Genomic DNA, 27311 nt, shown 5'->3' with positions numbered 1-27311 from the left:
CTCTCCTGATCCCGCACTCTCCTGATCCAGCACTCTCCTGATCCCTCACTTTCCTGATCCCTCACTCTCCTGATCCAAGACTCTCCTGATCCAAGACTCTCCTGATCCCGCACTCTCCAGATCCCGCACTCTCCTGATCCCTCACTCTCCTGATCCCTCACTCTCCTGATCCCAGACACTCCTGATCCCGCACTCTCCTGACCCCTCACTTTCCTGATCCCTCACTCTCCTGATCCCGCACTCTCCTGATCCCGCACTCTCCTGATCCCTCACTTTCCTGATCCCGCACTCTCCTGATCCCAGACTCTCCTGATCCCGCACTCTCCTGATCCCAGACTCTCCTGATCCCTCACTTTCCTGATCCCTCACTCTCCTGATCCCTCACTCTCCTGATCCAAGACTCTCCTGTTCCCAGACTCTCCTGATCCCGCACTCTCCTGATCCCGCACTCTCCTGATCCCGCACTCTCCTGATCCCTCACATTCCTGATCCCTCACTCTCCTGATCCCAGACTCTCCTGATCCCTCACTTTCCTGGTCCCTCACTCTCCTGATCCCGCACTCTCCTGATCCCGCACTCGCCTGATCCCTCACTCTCCTGATCCAAGACTCTCCTGATCCCAGACTCTCCTGATCCCGCACTCTCCTGATCCCTCACTCTCCTGATCCCTCACTCTCCTGATCCAAGACTCTCCTGATCCCAGACTCTCCTGATCCCTCACTTTCCTGATCCCAGACTCTCCTGATCCCGCACTCTCCTGATCCCGCACTCTCCTGATCCCTCACTTTCCTGATCCCACAGTCCTGACCCCTGATCCCAGACTATCCTGATCCCGCACTCTCCTGATCCCTCACTCTCCTGATCCCAGCTCTCCTGATCCCGCACTCTCCTGATCCCTCACTTTCCTGATCCCTCACATTCCTGACCCCTCACTCTCCTGATCCCACTGCCCTGATCCCTCATCCCAGACTCTCCTGACCCTTGTTCCCAGACTCTCCTGATCCCGCACTCTCCTGATCCCGCACTCTCCTGATCTCTCACTTTCCTGATCCCAGGCTCTCCTGATTCCGCACTCTCCTGATCAATCACTTTCCTGATCCCTCACTCTCCTGATCCCTCACTTTCCTGATCCCGCACTCTGCTGATCCCGCACTCTGCTGATCCCTCACTCTCCTGATCCCTCACTCTCCTGATCCCTCACTTTCCTGATCCCGCACTTTCCTGATCCCTCACTCTCATGATCCCTCACTCTCATGATCCCTCACTCTCCTGATCCCAGACTCTCCTGATCCCGCACTCTCCTGATCCCGGACTCTCCTGATCCCGCACTCTCCTGATCCCGCACTGTCCTGATCCCTCACTCTCCTGATCCCAGACTCTCCTGATCCCGCACTCTCCTGATCCCGCACTCTCCTGATCCCTCACTCTCCTGATCCCGCACTCTCCAGATCCCGCACTCTCCAGATCCCGCACTCTCCTGATCCCTCACTCTCCTGATCCCAGACTCTCCTGATCCCACACGCTCCTGATCCCGCACTCTCCTGATCCCTCATTTTCCTGATCCCGCACTCTCCTGATCCCTCACATTCCTGATCCCTCACTCTCCTGATCCCAGACTCTCCTGATCCCAGACTCTCCTGATCCCAGACACTCCTGATCCCTCACTCTCCTGATCCCTCACTTTCCTGATCCCTCACTCTCCTGATCCCGCACTTTCCTGATCCCAGACTCTCCTGATCCCTCACTCTCCTGATCCCTCACTCTCCTGATCCCGCACTCTCCTGATCCCGCACTCTCCTGATCCCGCACTCTCCTGATCCCGCACTCTCCTGATCCCAGACTCTCCTGATCACGCACTCTCCTGATCCCTCACTCTCCTGATCCCTCACTCTCCTGATCCCAGCTCTCCTGACCCCGCACTCTCCTGATCCCTCACTTTCCTGATCCCTCACTCTCCTGTTCCCAGACTCTCCTGATCCCGCACTCTCATGATCCCTCACTTTCCTGATCCCTCACTTTCCTGATCCCTCACTCTCCTGATCCCAGACTCTCCTGATCCCACACTCTCCTGATCCCTCACTCTCCTGATCCCTCACTCTCCTGATCCAAGACTCTCCTGATCCCAGACTCTCCTGATCCCTCACTTTCCTGATCCCAGACTCTCCTGATCCCGCACTCTCCTGATCCCGCACTCTCCTGATCCCTCACTTTCCTGATCCCACAGTCCTGACCCCTGATCCCAGACTATCCTGATCCCGCACTCTCCTGATCCCTCACTCTCCTGATCCCAGCTCTCCTGATCCCGCACTCTCCTGATCCCTCACTTTCCTGATCCCTCACTTTCCTGACCCCTCACTCTCCTGATCCCACTGCCCTGATCCCTCATCCCAGACTCTCCTGACCCTTGTTCCCAGACTCTCCTGATCCCGCACTCTCCTGATCCCGCACTCTCCTGATCTCTCACTTTCCTGATCCCAGGCTCTCCTGATTCCGCACTCTCCTGATCAATCACTTTCCTGATCCCTCACTCTCCTGATCCCTCACTTTCCTGATCCCGCACTCTGCTGATCCCGCACTCTGCTGATCCCTCACTCTCCTGATCCCTCACTCTCCTGATCCCTCACTTTCCTGATCCCGCACTTTCCTGATCCCTCACTCTCATGATCCCTCACTCTCATGATCCCTCACTCTCCTGATCCCAGACTCTCCTGATCCCGCACTCTCCTGATCCCGGACTCTCCTGATCCCGCACTCTCCTGATCCCGCACTGTCCTGATCCCTCACTCTCCTGATCCCAGACTCTCCTGATCCCGCACTCTCCTGATCCCGCACTCTCCTGATCCCTCACTCTCCTGATCCCGCACTCTCCAGATCCCGCACTCTCCAGATCCCGCACTCTCCTGATCCCTCACTCTCCTGATCCCAGACTCTCCTGATCCCACACGCTCCTGATCCCGCACTCTCCTGATCCCTCATTTTCCTGATCCCGCACTCTCCTGATCCCTCACATTCCTGATCCCTCACTCTCCTGATCCCAGACTCTCCTGATCCCAGACTCTCCTGATCCCAGACACTCCTGATCCCTCACTCTCCTGATCCCTCACTTTCCTGACCCCTCACTCTCCTGATCCCGCACTTTCCTGATCCCAGACTCTCCTGATCCCTCACTCTCCTGATCCCAGACTCTCCTGATCCCGCACTCTCCTGATCCCGCACTCTCCTGATCCCGCACTCTCCTGATCCCGCAATCTCCTGATCCCGCACTCTCCAGATCCCGCACTCTCCTGATCCCTCACTCTCCTGATCCCAGACTCTCCTGATCCCAGACTCTCCTGATCCCGCACTCTCCTGATCCCTCACTTTCCTGATCCCGCACTCTCCTGATCCCAGACTCTCCTGATCCCGCACTCTCATGATCCCTCACTTTCCTGATCCCTCACTTTCCTGATCCCTCACTCTCCTGATCCCAGACTCTCCTGATCCCACACTCTCCAGATCCCGCACTCTGCTGATCCCTCACTCTCCTGATCCCAGACTCTCCTGATCCCAGGCTCTCCTGATCCCGCACTCTCTTGATCCCTCACTTTCCTGATCCCGCACTCTCCTGATCCCAGACTCTCCTGATCCCGCACTCTCCTGATCCCGCACTCTCCTGATCCCGCAGTCTCCGGATCCCTCACTCTCCTGATCCCTCACTTTCCTGATCCCAACTGTCCTGACCTCTGATCCCAGAATCTCCTGATCCCGCACTCTCCAGATCCCGCACTCTCCTGATCCCTCACTCTACTGATCCCAGACTCTCCTGATCCCAGACTCTCCTGATCCCAGACTCTCCTGATCCCGCACTCTCCTGATCCCGCACTCTCCTGATCCCTCACTTTCCTGATCCCGCACTCTCCTGATCCCAGACTCTCCTGATCCCGCACTCTCCTGATCCCTCACTTTCCTGATCCCTCACTTTCCTGATCCCTCACTCTCCTGATCCCAGACTCTCCTGATCCCGCACTCTCCAGATCCCGCACTCTGCTGATCCCTCACTCTCCTGATCCCAGACTCTCCTGATCCCAGGCTCTCCTGATCCCGCACTCTCCTGATCCCTCACTTTCCTGATCCCGCACTCTCCTGATCCCAGACTCTCCTGATCCCGCACTCTCCTGATCCCTCACTTTCCTAATCCTTCACTCTCCTGATCCCGCACTCTCCTGATCCCGCACTCTCCTGATCCCGCACTCTCCTGATCCCGCACTCTCCTGATCCCGCACTCTCCGGATCCCTCACTCTCCTGATCCCAGACTCTCCTGATCCCAGACTCTCCTGATCCCGCACTTTCCTGATCCCGCACTCTCCTGATCCCTCACTCTCCTGATCCCTCACTCTCCTGATCCCTCACTCTCCTGATCCCAGACTCTCCTGATCCCAGGCTCTCCTGATCCCGCACTCTCCTGATCCCTCACTTTCCTGATCCCGCACTCTCCTGATCCCAGACTCTCCTGATCCCGCACTCTCCTGATCCCGCACTCTCCTGATCCCTCACTTTCCTAATCCTTCACTCTCCTGATCCCGCTCTCCTGATCCCGCACTCTCCTGATCCCAGACTCTCCTGATCCCAGACTCTCCGGATCCCTCACTCTCCTGATCCCAGACTCTCCTGATCCCAGAATCTCCTGATCCCGCACTCTCCTGATCCCTCACTCTCCAGATCCCGCACTCTCCTGATCCCGCACTCTCCTGATCCTGCACTCTCCTGATCCCGCACTCTCCAGATCCCGCACTCTGCTGATCCCTCACTCTCCTGATCCCAGACTCTCCTGATCCCAGGCTCTCCTGATCCCGCACTCTCCTGATCCCTCACTTTCCTGATCCCGCACTCTCCTGATCCCAGACTCTCCTGATCCCGCACTCTCCTGATCCCTCACTTTCCTAATCCTTCACTCTCCTGATCCCGCACTCTCCTGATCCCGCACTCTCCTGATCCCAGACTCTCCTGATCCCAGACTCTCCTGATCCCAGACTCTCCTGATCCCAGACTCTCCTGATCCCGCACTTTCCTGATCCCGCACTCTCCTGATCCCTCACTCTCCTGATCCCTCACTTTCCTGATCCCGCACTCTCCTGATCCCAGACTCTCCTGATCCCGCACACTCCTGATCCCTCACTTTCCTAATCCTTCACTCTCCTGATCCCGCACTCTCCTGATCCCGCACTCTCCTGATCCCAGACTCTCCTGATCCCAGACTCTCCTGATCCCAGACTCTCCTGATCCCAGACTCTCCTGATCCCGCACTCTCCTGATCCCTCACTGTCCTAATCCTTCACTCTCCTGATCCCGCACTCTCCTGATCCCGCACTCTCCTGATCCCGCACTCTCCTGATCCCAGACTCTCCTGATCCCTCACTCTCCTGATCCCAGACTCTCCTGATCCCAGACTCTCCTGATCCGCACTCTCCTGATCCCGCACTCTCCTGATCCCGCACTCTCCTGATCCCTCACTCTCCTGATCCCGCACTCTCCTGATCCCAGACTCTCCTGATCCCAGACTCTCCTGATCCCAGACTCTCCTGATCCCAGACTCTCCTGATCCCGCACTCTCCTGATCCCTCACTTTCCTAATCCTTCACTCTCCTGATCCCGCACTCTCCTGATCCCGCACTCTCCTGATCCCGCACTCTCCTGATCCCAGACTCTCCTGATCCCAGACTCTCCTGATCCCGCACTCTCCTGATCCCGCACTCTCCTGATTCCGCACTCTCCTGATCCCGCACTCTCCCGATCCCTCACTCTCCTGATCCCGCACTCTCCTGATTCCGCACTCTCCTGATCCCTGACTCTCCTGATCCCGCACTCTCCTGATCCCTCACTCTCCTGCTCCCTCACTCTCCTGATCCCGCACTCTCCTGATCCAGACTCTCCTGATCCCTCAATCTCCTGATCCCTCACTCTCCTGATCCCGCACTCTCCTGATCCCTCACTCTCCTGATCCCGCACTCTCCTGATCCCTGACTCTCCTGATCCCAGACTCTCCTGATCCCGCACTCTACTGATCCCTCACTCTCCTGCTCCCTCACTCTCCTGATCCCGCACTCTCCTGATCCCGCACTCTCCTGATCCCAGACTCTCCTGATCCCAGACTCTCCTGATCCCTCACTCTCCTGATCCCAGACTCTCCTGATCGCTCACTCTCCTGATCCCGCACTCTCCTGATCCCTGACTCTCCTGATCCCGCACTCTCCTGATCCCTCACTCTCCTGCTCCCTCACTCTCCTGATCCCGCACTCTCCTGATCCCAGACTCTCCTGATCCCGCACTCTCCTGCTCCCTCACTCTCCTGATCCCGCACTCTCCTGATCCCAGACTCTCCTGATCCCTCACTCTCCTGATCCCTCACTCTCCTGATCCCGCACTCTCCTGATCCCAGACTCTCCTGATCCCGCACTCTCCTGATCCCTCACTCTCCTGCTCCCTCACTCTCCTGATCCCGCACTCTCCTGATCCCAGACTCTCCTGATCCCAGACTCTCCTGATCCCTCACTCTCCTGATCCCGCACTCTCCTGATCCCGCACTCTCCTGATCCCGCACTCTCCTGATCCCAGACTCTCCTGATCCCAGACTCTCCTGATCCCGCACTCTCCTGATCCCTCACTTTCCTGATCCCACTGTCCTGACCCCTGATCCCAGACTCTCCTGATCCCAGACTCTCCTGATCCCTCACTCTCCTGATCCCGCACTCTCCTGATCCCGCACTCTCCTGATCCCGCACTCTCCTGATCCCAGACTCTCCTGATCCCAGACTCTCCTGATCCCGCACTCTCCTGATCCCTCACTTTCCTGATCCCTCACTCTCCTGATCCCGCACTCTCCTGATCCCGCACTCTCCTGATCCCTCACTTTCCTGATCCCGCACTCTCCTGATCCCAGACTCTCCTGATCCCGCACTCTCCTGATCCCAGACTCTCCTGATCCCTCACTTTCCTGATCCCTCACTCTCCTGATCCCTCACTCTCCTGATCCAAGACTCTCCTGTTCCCAGACTCTCCTGATCCCGCACTCTCCTGATCCCGCACTCTCCTGATCCCGCACTCTCCTGATCCCTCACATTCCTGATCCCTCACTCTCCTGATCCCAGACTCTCCTGATCCCTCACTTTCCTGGTCCCTCACTCTCCTGATCCCGCACTCTCCTGATCCCGCACTCGCCTGATCCCTCACTCTCCTGATCCAAGACTCTCCTGATCCCAGACTCTCCTGATCCCGCACTCTCCTGATCCCTCACTCTCCTGATCCCTCACTCTCCTGATCCAAGACTCTCCTGATCCCAGACTCTCCTGATCCCTCACTTTCCTGATCCCAGACTCTCCTGATCCCGCACTCTCCTGATCCCGCACTCTCCTGATCCCTCACTTTCCTGATCCCACAGTCCTGACCCCTGATCCCAGACTATCCTGATCCCGCACTCTCCTGATCCCTCACTCTCCTGATCCCAGCTCTCCTGATCCCGCACTCTCCTGATCCCTCACTTTCCTGATCCCTCACTTTCCTGACCCCTCACTCTCCTGATCCCACTGCCCTGATCCCTCATCCCAGACTCTCCTGACCCTTGTTCCCAGACTCTCCTGATCCCGCACTCTCCTGATCCCGCACTCTCCTGATCTCTCACTTTCCTGATCCCAGGCTCTCCTGATTCCGCACTCTCCTGATCAATCACTTTCCTGATCCCTCACTCTCCTGATCCCTCACTTTCCTGATCCCGCACTCTGCTGATCCCGCACTCTGCTGATCCCTCACTCTCCTGATCCCTCACTCTCCTGATCCCTCACTTTCCTGATCCCGCACTTTCCTGATCCCTCACTCTCATGATCCCTCACTCTCATGATCCCTCACTCTCCTGATCCCAGACTCTCCTGATCCCGCACTCTCCTGATCCCGGACTCTCCTGATCCCGCACTCTCCTGATCCCGCACTGTCCTGATCCCTCACTCTCCTGATCCCAGACTCTCCTGATCCCGCACTCTCCTGATCCCGCACTCTCCTGATCCCTCACTCTCCTGATCCCGCACTCTCCAGATCCCGCACTCTCCAGATCCCGCACTCTCCTGATCCCTCACTCTCCTGATCCCAGACTCTCCTGATCCCACACGCTCCTGATCCCGCACTCTCCTGATCCCTCATTTTCCTGATCCCGCACTCTCCTGATCCCTCACATTCCTGATCCCTCACTCTCCTGATCCCAGACTCTCCTGATCCCAGACTCTCCTGATCCCAGACACTCCTGATCCCTCACTCTCCTGATCCCTCACTTTCCTGATCCCTCACTCTCCTGATCCCGCACTTTCCTGATCCCAGACTCTCCTGATCCCTCACTCTCCTGATCCCTCACTCTCCTGATCCCGCACTCTCCTGATCCCGCACTCTCCTGATCCCGCACTCTCCTGATCCCGCACTCTCCTGATCCCGCAATCTCCTGATCCCGCACTCTCCTGATCCCGCACTCTCCTGATCCCTCACTCTCCTGATCCCAGACTCTCCTGATCCCGCACTCTCCTGATCCCTCACTCTCCTGATCCCGCACTCTCCTGATCCCAGACTCTCCTGATCCCGCTCTCTCCTGATCCCTCACTTTCCTGATCCCTCACTTTCCTGATCCCTCACTTTCCTGATCCCAGACTCTCCTGATCCCACACTCTCCTGATCCCTCACTTTCCTGATCCCTCACTCTCCTGATCCAAGACTCTCCTGATCCCAGACTCTCCTGATCCCTCACTTTCCTGATCCCAGACTCTCCTGATCCCGCACTCTCCTGATCCCGCACTCTCCTGATCCCTCACTTTCCTGATCCCACAGTCCTGACCCCTGATCCCAGACTATCCTGATCCCGCACTCTCCTGATCCCTCACTCTCCTGATCCCAGCTCTCCTGATCCCGCACTCTCCTGATCCCTCACTTTCCTGATCCCTCACTTTCCTGATCCCTCACTCTCCTGATCCCAGCTCTCCTGATCCCGCACTCTCCTGATCCCTCACTTTCCTGATCCCTCACTTTCCTGATCCCTCACTCTCCTGATCCCACTGCCCTGATCCCTCATCCCAGACTCTCCTGACCCTTGTTCCCAGACTCTCCTGATCCCGCACTCTCCTGATCCCGCACTCTCCTGATCTCTCACTTTCCTGATCCCAGGCTCTCCTGATTCCGCACTCTCCTGATCAATCACTTTCCTGATCCCTCACTCTCCTGATCCCTCACTTTCCTGATCCCGCACTCTGCTGATCCCGCACTCTGCTGATCCCTCACTCTCCTGATCCCTCACTCTCCTGATCCCTCACTTTCCTGATCCCGCACTTTCCTGATCCCTCACTCTCATGATCCCTCACTCTCATGATCCCTCACTCTCCTGATCCCAGACTCTCCTGATCCCGCACTCTCCTGATCCCGGACTCTCCTGATCCCGCACTCTCCTGATCCCGCACTGTCCTGATCCCTCACTCTCCTGATCCCAGACTCTCCTGATCCCGCACTCTCCTGATCCCGCACTCTCCTGATCCCTCACTCTCCTGATCCCGCACTCTCCAGATCCCGCACTCTCCAGATCCCGCACTCTCCTGATCCCTCACTCTCCTGATCCCAGACTCTCCTGATCCCACACGCTCCTGATCCCGCACTCTCCTGATCCCTCATTTTCCTGATCCCGCACTCTCCTGATCCCTCACATTCCTGATCCCTCACTCTCCTGATCCCAGACTCTCCTGATCCCAGACTCTCCTGATCCCAGACACTCCTGATCCCTCACTCTCCTGATCCCTCACTTTCCTGATCCCTCACTCTCCTGATCCCGCACTTTCCTGATCCCAGACTCTCCTGATCCCTCACTCTCCTGATCCCAGACTCTCCTGATTCCGCACTCTCCTGATCCCGCACTCTCCTGATCCCGCACTCTCCTGATCCCGCAATCTCCTGATCCCGCACTCTCCAGATCCCGCACTCTCCTGATCCCTCACTCTCCTGATCCCAGACTCTCCTGATCCCAGACTCTCCTGATCCCGCACTCTCCTGATCCCTCACTTTCCTGATCCCGCACTCTCCTGATCCCAGACTCTCCTGATCCCGCACTCTCATGATCCCTCACTTTCCTGATCCCTCACTTTCCTGATCCCTCACTCTCCTGATCCCAGACTCTCCTGATCCCACACTCTCCAGATCCCGCACTCTGCTGATCCCTCACTCTCCTGATCCCAGACTCTCCTGATCCCAGGCTCTCCTGATCCCGCACTCTCCTGATCCCTCACTTTCCTGATCCCGCACTCTCCTGATCCCAGACTCTCCTGATCCCGCACTCTCCTGATCCCGCACTCTCCTGATCCCGCAGTCTCCGGATCCCTCACTCTCCTGATCCCTCACTTTCCTGATCCCAACTGTCCTGACCTCTGATCCCAGAATCTCCTGATCCCGCACTCTCCAGATCCCGCACTCTCCTGATCCCTCACTCTACTGATCCCAGACTCTCCTGATCCCAGACTCTCCTGATCCCAGACTCTCCTGATCCCGCACTCTCCTGATCCCGCACTCTCCTGATCCCTCACTTTCCTGATCCCGCACTCTCCTGATCCCAGACTCTCCTGATCCCGCACTCTCCTGATCCCTCACTTTCCTGATCCCTCACTTTCCTGATCCCTCACTCTCCTGATCCCAGACTCTCCTGATCCCGCACTCTCCAGATCCCGCACTCTGCTGATCCCTCACTCTCCTGATCCCAGACTCTCCTGATCCCAGGCTCTCCTGATCCCGCACTCTCCTGATCCCTCACTTTCCTGATCCCGCACTCTCCTGATCCCAGACTCTCCTGATCCCGCACTCTCCTGATCCCTCACTTTCCTAATCCTTCACTCTCCTGATCCCGCACTCTCCTGATCCCGCACTCTCCTGATCCCGCACTCTCCTGATCCCGCACTCTCCGGATCCCTCACTCTCCTGATCCCAGACTCTCCTGATCCCAGACTCTCCTGATCCCGCACTTTCCTGATCCCGCACTCTCCTGATCCCTCACTCTCCTGATCCCTCACTCTCCTGATCCCTCACTCTCCTGATCCCAGACTCTCCTGATCCCAGGCTCTCCTGATCCCGCACTCTCCTGATCCCTCACTTTCCTGATCCCGCACTCTCCTGATCCCGCACTCTCCTGATCCCGCACTCTCCTGATCCCGCACTCTCCTGATCCCTCACTTTCCTAATCCTTCACTCTCCTGATCCCGCTCTCCTGATCCCGCACTCTCCTGATCCCAGACTCTCCTGATCCCAGACTCTCCGGATCCCTCACTCTCCTGATCCCAGACTCTCCTGATCCCAGAATCTCCTGATCCCGCACTCTCCTGATCCCTCACTCTCCAGATCCCGCACTCTCCTGATCCCGCACTCTCCTGATCCTGCACTCTCCTGATCCCGCACTCTCCAGATCCCGCACTCTGCTGATCCCTCACTCTCCTGATCCCAGACTCTCCTGATCCCAGGCTCTCCTGATCCCGCACTCTCCTGATCCCTCACTTTCCTGATCCCGCACTCTCCTGATCCCAGACTCTCCTGATCCCGCACTCTCCTGATCCCTCACTTTCCTAATCCTTCACTCTCCTGATCCCGCACTCTCCTGATCCCGCACTCTCCTGATCCCAGACTCTCCTGATCCCAGACTCTCCTGATCCCAGACTCTCCTGATCCCAGACTCTCCTGATCCCGCACTTTCCTGATCCCGCACTCTCCTGATCCCTCACTCTCCTGATCCCTCACTTTCCTGATCCCGCACTCTCCTGATCCCAGACTCTCCTGATCCCGCACACTCCTGATCCCTCACTTTCCTAATCCTTCACTCTCCTGATCCCGCACTCTCCTGATCCCGCACTCTCCTGATCCCAGACTCTCCTGATCCCAGACTCTCCTGATCCCAGACTCTCCTGATCCCAGACTCTCCTGATCCCGCACTCTCCTGATCCCTCACTGTCCTAATCCTTCACTCTCCTGATCCCGCACTCTCCTGATCCCGCACTCTCCTGATCCCGCACTCTCCTGATCCCAGACTCTCCTGATCCCTCACTCTCCTGATCCCAGACTCTCCTGATCCCAGACTCTCCTGATCCCGCACTCTCCTGATCCCGCACTCTCCTGATCCCGCACTCTCCTGATCCCTCACTCTCCTGATCCCGCACTCTCCTGATCCCAGACTCTCCTGATCCCAGACTCTCCTGATCCCAGACTCTCCTGATCCCAGACTCTCCTGATCCCAGACTCTCCTGATCCCTCACTTTCCTAATCCTTCACTCTCCTGATCCCGCACTCTCCTGATCCCGCACTCTCCTGATCCCGCACTCTCCTGATCCCAGACTCTCCTGATCCCAGACTCTCCTGATCCCGCACTCTCCTGATCCCGCACTCTCCTGATTCCGCACTCTCCTGATCCCGCACTCTCCCGATCCCTCACTCTCCTGATCCCGCACTCTCCTGATTCCGCACTCTCCTGATCCCTGACTCTCCTGATCCCGCACTCTCCTGATCCCTCACTCTCCTGCTCCCTCACTCTCCTGATCCCGCACTCTCCTGATCCCAGACTCTCCTGATCCCGCACTCTCCTGATCCCTCACTCTCCTGATCCCGCACTCTCCTGATCCCTCACTCTCCTGCTCCCTCACTCTCCTGATCCCGCACTCTCCTGATCCCAGACTCTCCTGATCCCGCACTCTCCTGATCCCTCACTCTCCTGCTCCCTCACTCTCCTGATCCCGCACTCTCCTGATCCCGCACTCTCCTGATCCCAGACTCTCCTGATCCCAGACTCTCCTGATCCCTCACTCTCCTGATCCCAGACTCTCCTGATCGCTCACTCTCCTGATCCCGCACTCTCCTGATCCCTGACTCTCCTGATCCCGCACTCTCCTGATCCCTCACTCTCCTGCTCCCTCACTCTCCTGATCCCGCACTCTCCTGATCCCAGACTCTCCTGATCCCGCACTCTCCTGCTCCCTCACTCTCCTGATCCCGCACTCTCCTGATCCCAGACTTTCCTGATCCCTCACTCTCCTGATCCCTCACTCTCCTGATCCCGCACTCTCCTGATCCCAGACTCTCCTGATCCCGCACTCTCCTGATCCCTCACTCTCCTGCTCCCTCACTCTCCTGATCCCGCACTCTCCTGATCCCAGACTCTCCTGATCCAGACTCTCCTGATCCCTCACTCTCCTGATCCCGCACTCTCCTGATCCCGCACTCTCCTGATCCCGCACTCTCCTGATCCCAGACTCTCCTGATCCCAGACTCTCCTGATCCCGCACTCTCCTGATCCCTCACTTTCCTGATCCCACTGTCCTGACCCCTGATCCCAGACTCTCCTGATCCCAGACTCTCCTGATCCCTCACTCTCCTGATCCCGCACTCTCCTGATCCCGCACTCTCCTGATCCCGCACTCTCCTGATCCCAGACTCTCCTGATCCCAGACTCTCCTGATCCCGCACTCTCCTGATCCCTCACTTTCCTGATCCCTCACTCTCCTGATCCCGCACTCTCCTGATCCCTCACTTTCCTGATCCCGCACTCTCCTGATCCCTCACTCTCCTGATCCCGCACTCTCCTGATCCCTCACTTTCCTGATCCCGCACTCTCCTGATCCCTCACTTTCCTGATCCCGCACTCTCCTGATCCCAGACTCTCCTGATCCCTCACTCTCCTGATCCCGCACTCTCCTGATCCCGCACTCTCCTGATCGCAGACTCTCCTGATCCCAGACTCTCCTGATCCCGCACTCTCCTGATCCCTCACTCTCCTGATCCCTCACTTTCCTGATCCCACTGTCCTGACTCCTGATCCCAGACTCTCCTGATCCCAGACTCTCCTGATCCCTCACTCTCCTGATCCCGCACTCTCCTGATCCCGCACTCTCCTGATCCCGCACTCTCCTGATCCCAGACTCTCCTGATCCCGCACTCTCCTGATCCCGCACTCTCCTGATCCCACACTCTCCTGATCCCGCACTCTCCTGATCCCGCACTCTCCTGATCCCAGACTCTCCTGATCCCAGACTCTCCTGATCCCGCACTCTCCTGATCCCGCACTCTCCTGATCCCGCACTCTCCTGATCCCAGACTCTCCTGATCCCGCACTCTCCTGATCCCGCACTCTCCTGATCCCAGACTCTCCTGATCCCAGACTCTCCTGATCCTAGACTCTCCTGATCCCGCACTCTCCTGATCCCGCACTCTCCTGATCCCGCACTCTCCTGATCCCAGACTCTCCTGATCCCAGACTCTCCTGATCCCGCACTCTCCTGATCCCGCACTCTCCTGATCCCAGACTCTCCTGATCCTAGACTCTCCTGATCCCGCACTCTCCTGATCCCGCACTCTCCTGATCCCAGACTCTCCTGATCCTAGACTCTCCTGATCCCGCACTCTCCTGATCCCGCACTCTCCTGATCCCGCACTCTCCTGATCCCAGACTCTCCTGATCCTAGACTCTCCTGATCCCGCACTCTCCTGATCCCGCACTCTCCTGATCCCAGACTCTCCTGATCCTAGACTCTCCTGATCCCGCACTCTCCTGATCCCGCACTCTCCTGATCCCGCACTCTCCGGATCCCTCACTCTCCTGATCCCTCACTTTCCTGATCCCAACTGTCCTGACCTCTGATCCCAGAATCTCCTGATCCCGCACTCTCCAGATCCCGCACTCTCCTGATCCCTCACTCTCCTGATCCCAGACTCTCCTGATCCCAGACTCTCCTGATCCCGCACTCTCCTGATCCCGCACTCTCCTGATCCCGCACTCTCCTGATCCCAGACTCTCCTGATCCCGCACTCTCCTGATCCCTCACTTTCCTGATCCCTCACTTTCCTGATCCCTCACTCTCCTGATCCCAGACTCTCCTGATCCCGCACTCTCCAGATCCCGTACTCTGCTGATCCCTCACTCTCCTGATCCCAGACTCTCCTGATCCCAGGCTCTCCTGATCCCGCACTCTCCTGATCCCTCACTTTCCTGATCCCGCACTCTCCTGATCCCAGACTCTCCTGATCCCGCACTCTCCTGATCCCTCACTTTCCTAATCCTTCACTCTCCTGATCCCGCACTCTCCTGATCCCGCACTCTCCTGATCCCGCACTCTCCGGATCCCTCACTCTCCTGATCCCAGACTCTCCTGATCCCAGACACTCCTGATCCCGCACTTTCCTGATCCCGCACTCTCCTGATCCCTCACTCTCCTGATCCCTCACTCTCCTGATCCCTCACTCTCCTGATCCCAGACTCTCCTGATCCCAGGCTCTCCTGATCCCGCACTCTCCTGATCCCTCACTTTCCTGATCCCGCACTCTCCTGATCCCAGACTCTCCTGATCCCGCACTCTCCTGATCCCGCACTCTCCTGATCCCTCACTTTCCTAATCCTTCACTCTCCTGATCCCGCACTCTCCTGATCCCGCACTCTCCTGATCCCAGACTCTCCTGATCCCTGACTCTCCGGATCCCTCACTCTCCTGATCCCAGACTCTCCTGATCCCAGAATCTCCTGATCCCGCACTCTCCAGATCCCGCACTCTCCTGATCCCGCACTCTCCTGATCCCGCACTCTCCTGATCCCGCACTCTCCAGATCCCGCACTCTCCAGATCCCGCACTCTCCTGATCCCAGACTCTCCTGATCCCAGACTCTCCTGATCCCAGAATCTCCTGATCCCGCACTCTCCAGATCCCGCACTCTCCAGATCCCGCACTCTGCTGATCCCTCACTCTCCTGATCCCAGACTCTCCTGATCCCAGAATCTCCTGATCCCGCACTCTCCAGATCCCGCACTCTCCAGATCCCGCACTCTGCTGATCCCTCACTCTCCTGATCCCAGACTCTCCTGATCCCAGGCTCTCCTGATCCCGCACTCTCCTGATCCCTCACTTTCCTGATCCCGCACTCTCCTGATCCCAGACTCTCCTGATCCCTCACTCTCCTGATCCCGCACTCTCCTGATCCCGCACTCTCCTGATCCCGCACTCTCCTGATCCCGCACTCTCCAGATCCCGCACTCTGCTGATCCCTCACTCTCCTGATCCCAGACTCTCCTGATCCCAGGCTCTCCTGATCCCGCACTCTCCTGATCCCTCACTTTCCTGATCCCGCACTCTCCTGATCCCAGACTCTCCTGATCCCTCACTCTCCTGATCCCGCACTCTCCTGAACCCAGACTCTCCTGATCCCTCACTTTCCTGATCCCGCACTCTCCTGATCCCTCACTCTCCTGATCCCTCACTCTCCTGATCCCGCACTCTCCTGATCCCAGACTCTCCTGATCCCTCACTCTCCTGATCCCTCACTCTCCTGATCCCGCACTCTCCTGATCCCAGACTCTCCTGATCCTGCACTCTCCTGATCCCTCACTCTCCTGATCCCTCACTCTCCTGATCCCGCACTCTCCTGATCCCAGACTCTCCTGATCCCTCACTCTCCTGATCCCTCACTCTCCTGATCCCGCACTCTCCTGATCCCAGACTCTCCTGATCCCTCACTCTCCTGATCCCGCACTCTCCTGATCACTCACTCTCCTGATCCCTCACTCTCCTGATCCCTCACTCTCCTGATCCCTCACTCTCCTGATCCCTCACTCTCCTGATCCCTCACTTTCCTGATCCCAGGCTCTCCTGATCCCGCACTCTCCTGATCCCTCACTCTCCTGATCCCTCACTTTCCTGATCCCAGGCTCTCCTGATCCCGCACTCTCCTGATCCCGCACTCTCCTGATCCCGCACTCTCCTGATCCCTCACTCTCCTGATCCCTCACTTTCCTGATCCCAGGCTCTCCTGATCCCGCACTCTCCTGATCCCGCACTCTCCTGATCCTGCAATCTCCTGATCCCTCACTCTCCTGATCCCTCACTCTCCTGATCCCGCACTCTCCTGATCCCAGACTCTCCTGATCCCTCACTCTCCTGATCCCGCACTCTCCTGATCACTCACTCTCCTGATCCCTCACTCTCCTGATCCCTCACTCTCCTGATCCCTCACTCTCCTGATCCCTCACTCTCCTGATCCCTCACTTTCCTGATCCCAGGCTCTCCTGATCCCGCACTCTCCTGATCCCTCACTCTCCTGATCCCTCACTTTCCTGATCCCAGGCTCTCCTGATCCCGCACTCTCCTGATCCCTCACTTTCCTGATCCCAGGCTCTCCTGATCCCGCACTCTCCTGATCCCTCACTTTCCTGATCCCTCACTCTCCTGATCCCAGACTCTCCTGATTCCAGATCCCGGATCCCGGATCTATCTCTCTCTCTCTCACCCAACATTCCGCTCCCGGATCTACGCTGCGACCTCATTCCCGGCCCTGGGAGCGGCCGGGAAAATCCCGGAGACTCAGCAACAACCGGACCTCAGGCCGCGGCTCAGGCCCCGCCCCCTCCGCTAAAGACCCGCCCCCTCCTCTCAGAACACGCCCACTTCCGGTATCAGGTCCCGCCCCAAAACGTCTCCGATCCCTGCCCGGCAGAGACAGCGCCCCGCCCACTACACCCCTCCCCCCCCCTTCCCCTTACACCCCCTCCCCCCCCATCCCCTCCCCCTCTCCCCCCCTCCCCTCCCTCCCCTCCCCCTCCCCTCCCCCCCTCCTCCTCCCCTCATCCCCCCCCTCCCCCCTCCCCTCCCCCCATCCCCTCCCCCCCCTTCCCCCTTACACCCCCCTCCCCCCCCATCCCCTCCCCCTCTCCCCCCTCCCCTCCCTCCCCTCCCCCTCCCCTCCCCCCCTCCTCCTCCCCTCATCCCCCCCTCCCCCCTCCCCTCCCCCATCCCCTCCCCCCCCTTCCCTTACACCCCCTCCCCCCCCATCCCCTCCCCCTCTCCCCCCTCCCCTCCCTCCCCTCCCCCCTCCCCTCCCTCCCCTCCCCCTCTCCCCCCTCCACCCCTCCCCCTCCCCTCCCCTCCCCCCTCCCCCTACCCTCACTCTTCCCCCTCCCTCTCCCCCTTACCCTCCACCTCCCCCTCCCCACGCCCCCTTCCCCCTCTCCTACCACCCCCTCCCTCTCTCCTACCGCCCCCCCCTTCCCCCTCCCCCTCCCCCCCTTCCCCCTCCCCCTCCCCCCTCTCCTACCACCCCACTCCCCCCCTCCCCCTCCCCCCTCTCCTACCACCCCACTCCCCCCGTCCCCCTCCCCCCTCTCATACCACTCCTCTCCCCCTCCCCTCCCCCCCTTCCCCCTCCCCCTCCCCCCCTCTCCTACCACCCCCTCCCCCCTTCCCCCTCCCCCTCCCCCCCTCTCCTACCACCCCACTCCCCCCCTCCCCCTCCCCCCTCTCCTACCACCCCCTCCCTCATTTCCCCTCCCCCTCCCCCCTCCCCCTCCCCCTCCCCCTGCTTTCACAGCCATGGTTGACTGATTTTGTTTGGGGGGTTTTGCAGCTTGAAGGAATGTACAGGAGCTGTAAGTTGTGTAATAGTCTCTCAGAATCACACAGTGCAGAAGAGGCCCTTCAGCCCATCAAGTCTGCACCAAAACGTGAGAAACACCTGACCTACCCACCTAATCCCATTTACCAGCACTTGGCCCATAGCCTTGAATGTTATGATGTGCCAAGTGCTCATCCGGGTACTTTTTAAAGGATGTGAGGCAACCCGCCTCCACCACCCTCCCAGGCAGCGCATTCCAGACCGTCACCACCCTCTGGGTAAAAAAGTTTTTCCTCACATCCCCCCTAAACCTCCTGCCCCTCAAACATGCCCCTCGCCTTGCATTGAGTACAGGACATACCTGGGCAATTCTCCACATAGCCAGATAGATGCCAGTGTTGTAGCTGTACTGGAACAGCTTGGCTAGGGGTATGGCAATTTCTGGAGCACAGGTCTTAAGACCTAATGCTGGAATATTGTCAGGCTCCATAGCCTTTGCACTATCCAGTGCATTCACCTGTTTCTTGCTATCACGTGGAATGAATTGAATTGGCTGAAGACTGGTATCTGTGATGCTGGGGACCTCTGGAGGAGGCTGAGATGGATCATCCACTCGGTACTTCTGGCTGAAGATTGTAGCAAATGCTTCAGCCTTATCTTTTGCACTGATGTGTTGGGCTTCCCCATCATTGAGGATGGGGATATTTGTGGAGCCTCCTTCTCCAGTGAGTTGTTTAATTGTTCACCACCATTCACAACTGGATGTGGTAGGATTGCAGAGCTTAGATCTGATCCGTTGGTTGTGGGATCGCTTAGCTCTGTCTATCACTTGCTGCTTATGCTGTTTGGCACACAAGTAGTCCTGTGTTATAGCTTCACCAGGTTGACACCTCATTTTTAGGAATGCCTGTGCTGCTCCTGGCATGCCCTCCTGCACTCTTCATTGAACCAGGGTTGATCCCCTGGCTTGATGGTAATGGTAGAGTGGGAGATATGCCGGGCCATGAGGTTACAGATTGTGTTCGATACAATTCTGCTGCTGCTGATGGCCCACAGCGCCTCATAGATGATTAGTCTTGAGTTGCTAAATCTGTTTGAAATCTATCCCAATTAGCACGGTGGTAGTGCCACACAACATGATGGAGGGTATCCTCATTGTGAAGGTGGGAAAATGCAAAAGGAGTCCGTAACTATTCAGCAACATGTAGAAGTGAAGGCTGTCTCAAACTATACAATGGAAGCACAGCAGAAGAAATGTGGAGAGGGTTCAGTTGAACTCCTGGTGATTAGAGAGGGTTCAGGGGAAGTCCCGGTGATCAGAGAGGGTTCAAGGGGGCCTGGTGATTGAGCAGGAGTAGGCAATTCAGCCCCTCGAGCCTGCCCCACCATTCATTATGATCATGGCTGATCTTATTTCGGCCTCAACTCCAATTTCCCGCCATCTCCCCATAACCTTTCAACCCGTTACTAATTAAAAATCTGTCTATCTCCTCCTTAGATTTATTCAGCATCCCGGCATCCATTGCACTCTGAGGTAGTGAATTCCACAGATTCACGACCCTTTGAGAAAAGTAATTCCTCTTCACCTCTGATTTAAATTTACCACCCCTTAGCCTAAAACTATGGCCTCTCGTTTTAGAACACCCCACAAGGGGAAACATCTGCTCCACGTCTACTTTGTCTATCCCCTTTAGCATCTTATATACCTCAATCAGATCTCCTCTCATCCTTCTAAACTCTAGCGAGTATAGGCCTAAACTGCTCAATCTCTCCTCATAAGACAAACCCCGCATCTCTGGAATCAATCTAATGAACCTCCTCTGAACCGCCTCCAATGCAACTACATCCTTCCTCAAGTAAGGGGACCAAAACTGTGCACAGTACTCCAGGTACGGTCTCACCAATGCCTTGTACAGTTGCAACAACACTTCCCTATTTTTATATTGGCAATAGATGCCAATATTCCATTTGCCTTCCTTATTACCTGCTGTACCTGCATACTAGCTTTCAGCGATTCATGCACGAGGACACCCAGATCTCTCTGCACTGAAGTATTCTGAAGTTTCTCTCCATTTAAATAATAAGTCGTCTTTTTATTCTTCTGACCAAAATGGATAACCTCACACTTATCCTTGTTAAACTCCATCTGCCAAATTTTGGCCCATTCACCTAACCTGTCCATATCCATTTGTAAATTTCTTATTTCTTCATTGCAACTTACTTTCCCACCTATTTTGGTGTCATCTGCAAATTTAGCTATAGTACCTTCTATCCCTGAATCCAAGTCATTCATATAGATTGTAAATAGTTGGGGCCCGAGGACCAAACCCTGTTGCACCCCACTAGTTACAGCTTGCCATCCAGAAAAAGACCCATTTATCCAGACTCTCTATTTATGCTTTCTATTGGTTAGCCAATCCTCTATCCAAGCTAATATATTACCCCTAACTCTGTGTGATTCCGTCTTGTGTATAATATTTTGTGCGGCACCTTATCAAAGGCCTTCTGGAAGTCCAGATATACTACATCTACAGGATCCCCATTATCCACTTTGTTTGTCACATCTTCAAAGAACTCTAGCAAATTAGTCAAACACGATTTACTCTTCATAAAACCATGCTGACTCTGATGAATTGCATTTTGACTTTCCAAATGCCCCATTACTACTTCCTTAATAATGGATTCCAACAATTTCCCAATGACAGACGTTAAACTAACTGGTCTATAGTTTCCTACTTTCTCCCTCCCCCCTTTTTGAATAAGGGTGTTATATTAGCATTTTTCTAATCCACTGGAACCTTTCCAGAATCCAGGAAATTTTGGAATATTATAGCCAATGCATCCACTTTCTCTGCTGTCACTTCCTTTAAGACCCTGGGATGTGGGCCATCAGGTCCTGGGGACTTGTCCCCCTTTAATCCCAATAGTTTGCTCAATACCTTTTCTCTAGTGATGGTGATTGTTCTAAGTTCCTCCTTCTCTATACCCTCTGCACTATCTGTTACTATTGTGGTGGTACTAATGTCCTCCACCGTGAGAACTGAGGCAAAATATTGATTAAGCGTCTCTGTCATTTCTACATTCCCATCTATTAACTCCACAGTCTCATCCTCCAAAGGGCCAACATTCACTTTAGCTACTCTCTTTCCTTTTATATACTTGTAGAAGCTTTTGCTATCAGTTTTTACATTTTGTACTAGTTTTCTTTCATAATTTGCCTTTGCTCTTTTTATTATTTTTTTAGTAACCCTTTGCTGATCTTTAAAAGTTTCCCAATCTTCCAGCCTGTCACTGACCTTTGCACTTTGGTATGCCTTAGTTTTTGCCTTTATGTTATCTTTAACTTCCTTGCTTAGCCATGGATGTTTTTCCCCCTCACACCATCTTTCTTCCTCATTGGGATATATTTTACTTGGGAGGAATTGAATATCTCCTTAAATATCTGCCACTGTTCAACTGTCCTACCTTGTAGTCTTCCTGTCCAGTCCACTAGAGCCAAATCTGCCCTCATACCTATGTAGTTACCTTTAACTCCAGAACACTAGTGTGGGACTCAAGTTTCTCGCTCTCAAACGGAACTTGAAATTCTAGCATGCTATGATCACTCTTTCTTAGAGGATCCTTTACTATGAGATCATTAATTAATCCCATCTCATTACACAAAACCAAATCCAGAATAGCCTGCTCCCTGGTTGGTTCCACAACATATTGCTCCAGGAAACAATCTCTAATACACTTTATGAACCCACTTTATGGCTACCCTTGCCAATTTGATTAGTCCAGTCTATATGCATATTAAAATCACCCATGATTATTGCCGTGCCTTTCTTACAATGTCCCACCCTACTGCTAAACTACTGTTTGGGGACCTATAGATTACTCCCACCAGGGACTTCTTTCCCTTGCTATTTCTTATTTCTACCCAGACTGACCCTACATCTTGCTCCCCAATGCCTATATCATTCTTCACTGTAGCACTGATCTCTTCCTTTACTAACAAAGCTACACCACCTCCTTTTCCTTCCTGCCTATCCTTCCAAAACACTGAGTACCCTTGGATATTCAACTCCTAAACCTGTTCTCCCTGTAACCACGTCTCAGTAATTGCCACCAAATCATAAAAACAAAAAAACTGCGGATGCTGGAAATCCAAAACAAAAACAGAATTACCTGGAAAAACTCAGCAGGTCTGGCAGCATCGGCGGAGAAGAAAAGAGTTGACTCGAAACGTCAACTCTTTTCTTCATCACCAAATCATACCTTTTTATCTCTATTTGTGCTGTTAACTCATTAGTTTTATTCCGAATGCTACGCGCATTCAGATACAAAACCTTTAAGTTTGCCCTATTGTCAATTTTCCCTACTCTTATATGATTCCTTGGTGCAATATGGCGTTCACACACTCTGTCCCTTCCTTTCACTTTTTGGTAACAATCAGCCTCGTCACTAACCTGCACTCTTACCCTCCCCTTAAACTTTGATTTTTTATATTTCCATGCAACTGAACCCTCCCCCCCACTATTTAGTTTAAAGTCCTTTCTACAACTCTAGTTATGTAATTCGCCAGGACACTGGCCCCAGCCTGATTCAAGTGGAGCCCATCCAAATGGAATAGCTCTCCGTTTCCGCAGTCCTGGTGCCAATGTCCCATGAATTCAAACCCATTTCTCCTACACCAATCTTTGAGTCACGCATTTACCTCTTTAATCTTATTGACCCTGTGCCAATTAACTCGTGGCTCAGGTATAATCCAGAGATTATTACCTTTTTGGTTCTGCTTTTTAATTTAGCCCCCAGCTGCTCATATTCCCTCAGCAGAACCTCTTTCCTCATTCTACCTATATCATTGGTGCCTACGTGGACCACGACAACTGGATCTTTTCCCTCCCACTCCAAGCTCCTCCACAGCCCTGATGAGATATCCTTAACCCTGGCAACAGGTAGGCAACACAGCCTTTGGGACTCTCGATCCTGGCTACAGAGAACAGTATCTATTCCCCTAACTATATTATCCCTGATTACAACTACATTTCTCTTTCCTCCCCCCTGTACCACGATGCTATGGTCAGTTTTCTCATCCTCCCTACAGTCCCCACTCTCGTCCATGCAGGGAGCAAGAATCTCGAACCTGTCGGATAAGAGCAAGGACTGAGGCTCCTGCAGTGCTACTTCCTGGGTCCCTCTATCTGCCTCACTCATAGTCACACCCTCCAGTCCCTGACCACTGGCCAGATTTAAGGTAGTTAATCTAAGGGGAGTGACTGTCTCCTGAAACACAGCATCCAGGTAACTCTCCCCGTCCCTGATGCGTTGCAGTGTCCGAAGCTCAGACCCCAACTCATCAACTCTGAGCCGGAGTTCCTCGAGCAACCAACATTTGCTACAGATGTGGTCACTGGGAACCACAATGGGGTCCACCAGCCCCCACATCATGCAGCTACAACACATCGCCTGGCCCTGCATCTCTATTTTATTTAATTAGTTTTTCAATTTGTTTTTAAATTTCCTACTGGTCTTTAGTTTATCAATCTGTAAAATATTTTTCCTATTTACCTTTAATCTGAAAGCAAGTTAGAATAGAGATTCAAAATACACTTTTTAAAATCAACTGGAACTCGCTCTCTCTGCTGAGTTGAAGCTGAATTGTTAGGACTCCGATCCTAGGCCCCAGTAGTCATCTTTAATTTGAAATCAATTTAGAATAGGTAGTTCAAACTCGGAGTTACTTACCAACCAATGAACTTACAGTTTTCCTGTGATGTCACATTTTGTGTTTTTTCATTTGGCGATGGTGACTGCAGAGGACGCTCTTCCCAGACTGCTTCACGGTGACGGTGACTGCAGAGGACGCTCTTCCCAGACTGCTTCACGGTGACGGTGATTGTAGAGGACGCTCTTCCCAGACTGCTTCACGGTGATGGTGACTGTAGAGGACACACTTCCCAGACTGCTTCCCAATGACAGTGACTGCAGAGGATACTCTTCCCAGACTGCTTCACGGCAACAGTGACTGCAGAGGACGCTCTTCCCAGACTGCTTCACGGTGATGGTGACTGTAGAGGACGCTCTTCCCAGACTGCTTCACGGTGATGGTGACTGCAGAGGACGCTCTTCCCAGACTGCTTCACAGTGACAGTGAATGCAGAGGATACTCTTCCCAGACTGCTTCACGGTGATGGTGACTGTAGAGGACGCTCTTCCCAGACTGCTTCACGGTGATGGTGACTGTAGAGGACGCTCTTCCCAGACTGCTTCACGGTGACGGTGACTGCAGAGGACGCTCTTCCCAGACTGCTTCACGGTGACGGTGACTGTAGAGGACACTCTTCCCAGACTGCTTCACAGTGACAGTGAATGCAGAGGATACTCTTCCCAGACTGCTTCACGGTGATGGCGACTGTAGAGGACGCTCTTCCCAGACTGCTTCACGGTGATGGTGACTGTAGAGGACACACTTCCCAGACTGCTTCCCAATGACAGTGACTGCAGAGGATACTCTTCCCAGACTGCTTCACGGCAACAGTGACTGCAGAGGATACTCTTCCCAGACTGCTTCACGGCAATGGTGACTGCAGAGGATACTCTTCCCAGACTGCTTCACGGTGATGGTGACTGTAGAGGACACACTTCCCAGACTGCTTCCCGATGACAGTGAATGCAGAGGATATTCTTCCCAGACTGCTTCACGGCAACAGTGACTGCAGAAGACGCTCTTCCCAGACTGCTTCACGGCAACAGTGACTGCAGAAGACGCTCTTCCCAGACTGCTTCACGGCAACAGTGACTGCAGAAGACGCTCTTCCCAGACTGCTTCACGGCAATGGTGACTGCAGAGGATACTCTTCCCAGACTGCTTCCCAATGACAGTGACTGCAGAGGACGCTCTTCCCAGACTGCTTCATGGTGACGGTAACTGCAGAGGACGCTCTTCCCAGACTGCTTCATGGTGATGGTGACTGCAGAGGACACTCTTCCCAGACTGCTTCATAGCGACGGTGACTGTAGAGGACGCTCTTCCCAGACTGCTTCCCAATGACAGTGAATGCAGAGGATACTCTTCCCAGACTGCTTCACGGTGATGGCGACTGTAGAGGACGCTCTTCCCAGACTGCTTCACGGTGATGGCGACTGTAGAGGACGCTTTTCCCAGACTGCTTCACGGTGATGGCGACTGTAGAGGACGCTCTTCCCAGACTGCTTCACGGTGATGGTGACTGTAGAGGACACACTTCCCAGACTGCTTCCCAATGACAGTGAATGCAGAGGATACTCTTCCCAGACTGCTTCACGGTGATGGCGACTGTAGAGGACACACTTCCCAGACTGCTTCCCAATGACAGTGACTGCAGAGGATACTCTTCCCAGACTGCTTCACGGCAACAGTGACTGCAGAAGACGCTCTTCCCAGACTGCTTCACGGCAACAGTGACTGCAGAAGACGCTCTTCCCAGACTGCTTCACGGCAATGGTGACTGCAGAGGATACTCTTCCCAGACTGCTTCCCAATGACAGTGACTGCAGAGGACGCTCTTCCCAGACTGCTTCATGGTGACGGTAACTGCAGAGGACGCTCTTCCCAGACTGCTTCATGGTGACGGTGACTGCAGAGGACACTCTTCCCAGACTGCTTCATAGCGACGGTGACTGCAGAGGACGCTCTTCCCAGACTGCTTCCCAATGACAGTGAATGCAGAGGATACTCTTCCCAGACTGCTTCACGGTGATGGCGACTGTAGAGGACGCTCTTCCCAGACTGCTTCACGGTGATGGTGACTGTAGAGGACACTCTTCCCAGACTGCTTCCCAATGACAGTGAATGCAGAGGATACTCTTCCCAGACTGCTTCACGGTGATGGCGACTGTAGAGGACGCTCTTCCCAGACTGCTTCCCGGTGACGGTAACTGTAGAGGACGCTCTTCCCAGACTGCTTCACGGTGATGGTGACTGTAGAGGACGCTCTTCCCAGACTGCTTCACGGTGACGGTGACTGCAGAGGACGCTCTTCCCAGACTGCTTCACGGTGATGGTGACTGTAGAGGACGCTCTTCCCAGACTGCTTCACGGTGACGGTGACTGCAGAGGACGCTCTTCCCAGACTGCTTCACGGTGATGGTGACTGTAGAGGACACTCTTCCCAGACTGCTTCACGGTGATGGTGACTGTAGAGGACACACTTCCCAGACTGCTTCCCAATGACAGTGAATGCAGAGGATACTCTTCCCAGACTGCTTCACGGTGATGGCAACTGTAGAGGACGCTCTTCCCAGACTGCTTCCCGATGACAGTGAATGCAGAGGACGCTTTTCCCAAACTGCTTCACGGCAACATTGACTGCAGAGGATACTCTTCCCAGACTGCTTCACGGTGATGGCGACTGTAGAGGACGCTCTTCCCAGACTGCTTCACGGTGACGGTAACTGTAGAGGACGCTCTTCCCAGACTGCTTCACACTGATGGTGACTGTAGAGGATGCTCTTCCCAGACTGCTTCACGGTGACGGTGACTGCAGAGGACGCTCTTCCCAGACTGCTTCACGGTGATGGTGACTGTAGAGGACGCTCTTCCCAGACTGCTTCACGGTGATGGTGACTGTAGAGGACACTCTTCCCAGACTGCTTCCCAATGACAGTGAATGCAGAGGATACTCTTCCTAGACTGCTTCACGGTGATGGCGACTGTAGAGGACACACTTCCCAGACTGCTTCCCAATGACAGTGACTGCAGAGGATACTCTTCCCAGACTGCTTCACGGCAACAGTGACTGCAGAAGACGCTCTTCCCAGACTGCTTCACGGCAACAGTGACTGCAGAAGACGCTCTTCCCAGACTGCTTCACGGCAATGGTGACTGCAGAGGATACTCTTCCCAGACTGCTTCCCAATGACAGTGACTGCAGAGGACGCTCTTCCCAGACTGCTT

At 55.0% G+C, this 27311-nt stretch overlaps 1 protein-coding gene across 3 annotated transcripts in view; it reads right to left on the bottom strand.

Annotated features, from left to right (window-relative positions):
• The window catches only part of LOC121281698 (rho-related BTB domain-containing protein 2-like), a 443351-nt gene extending 425945 nt beyond the window's left edge, over positions 1-17406 (bottom strand). For all 3 annotated transcript variants that reach the window (XM_041194627.1, XM_041194631.1, XM_041194629.1), the window contains exon 1: positions 17291-17406. The gene's annotated coding sequence lies outside the window, so the exon portion shown is untranslated. The remainder of the gene's footprint in view (positions 1-17290) is intronic.
• Between the last annotated feature and the right edge of the window lie 9905 nt (positions 17407-27311).

Source organism: Carcharodon carcharias, chromosome 1 (assembly GCF_017639515.1).
Source record: "Carcharodon carcharias isolate sCarCar2 chromosome 1, sCarCar2.pri, whole genome shotgun sequence".
Lineage (NCBI taxonomy): Eukaryota > Metazoa > Chordata > Chondrichthyes > Lamniformes > Lamnidae > Carcharodon > Carcharodon carcharias.
This window is presented reverse-complemented; position numbering and strand designations above follow the sequence as displayed.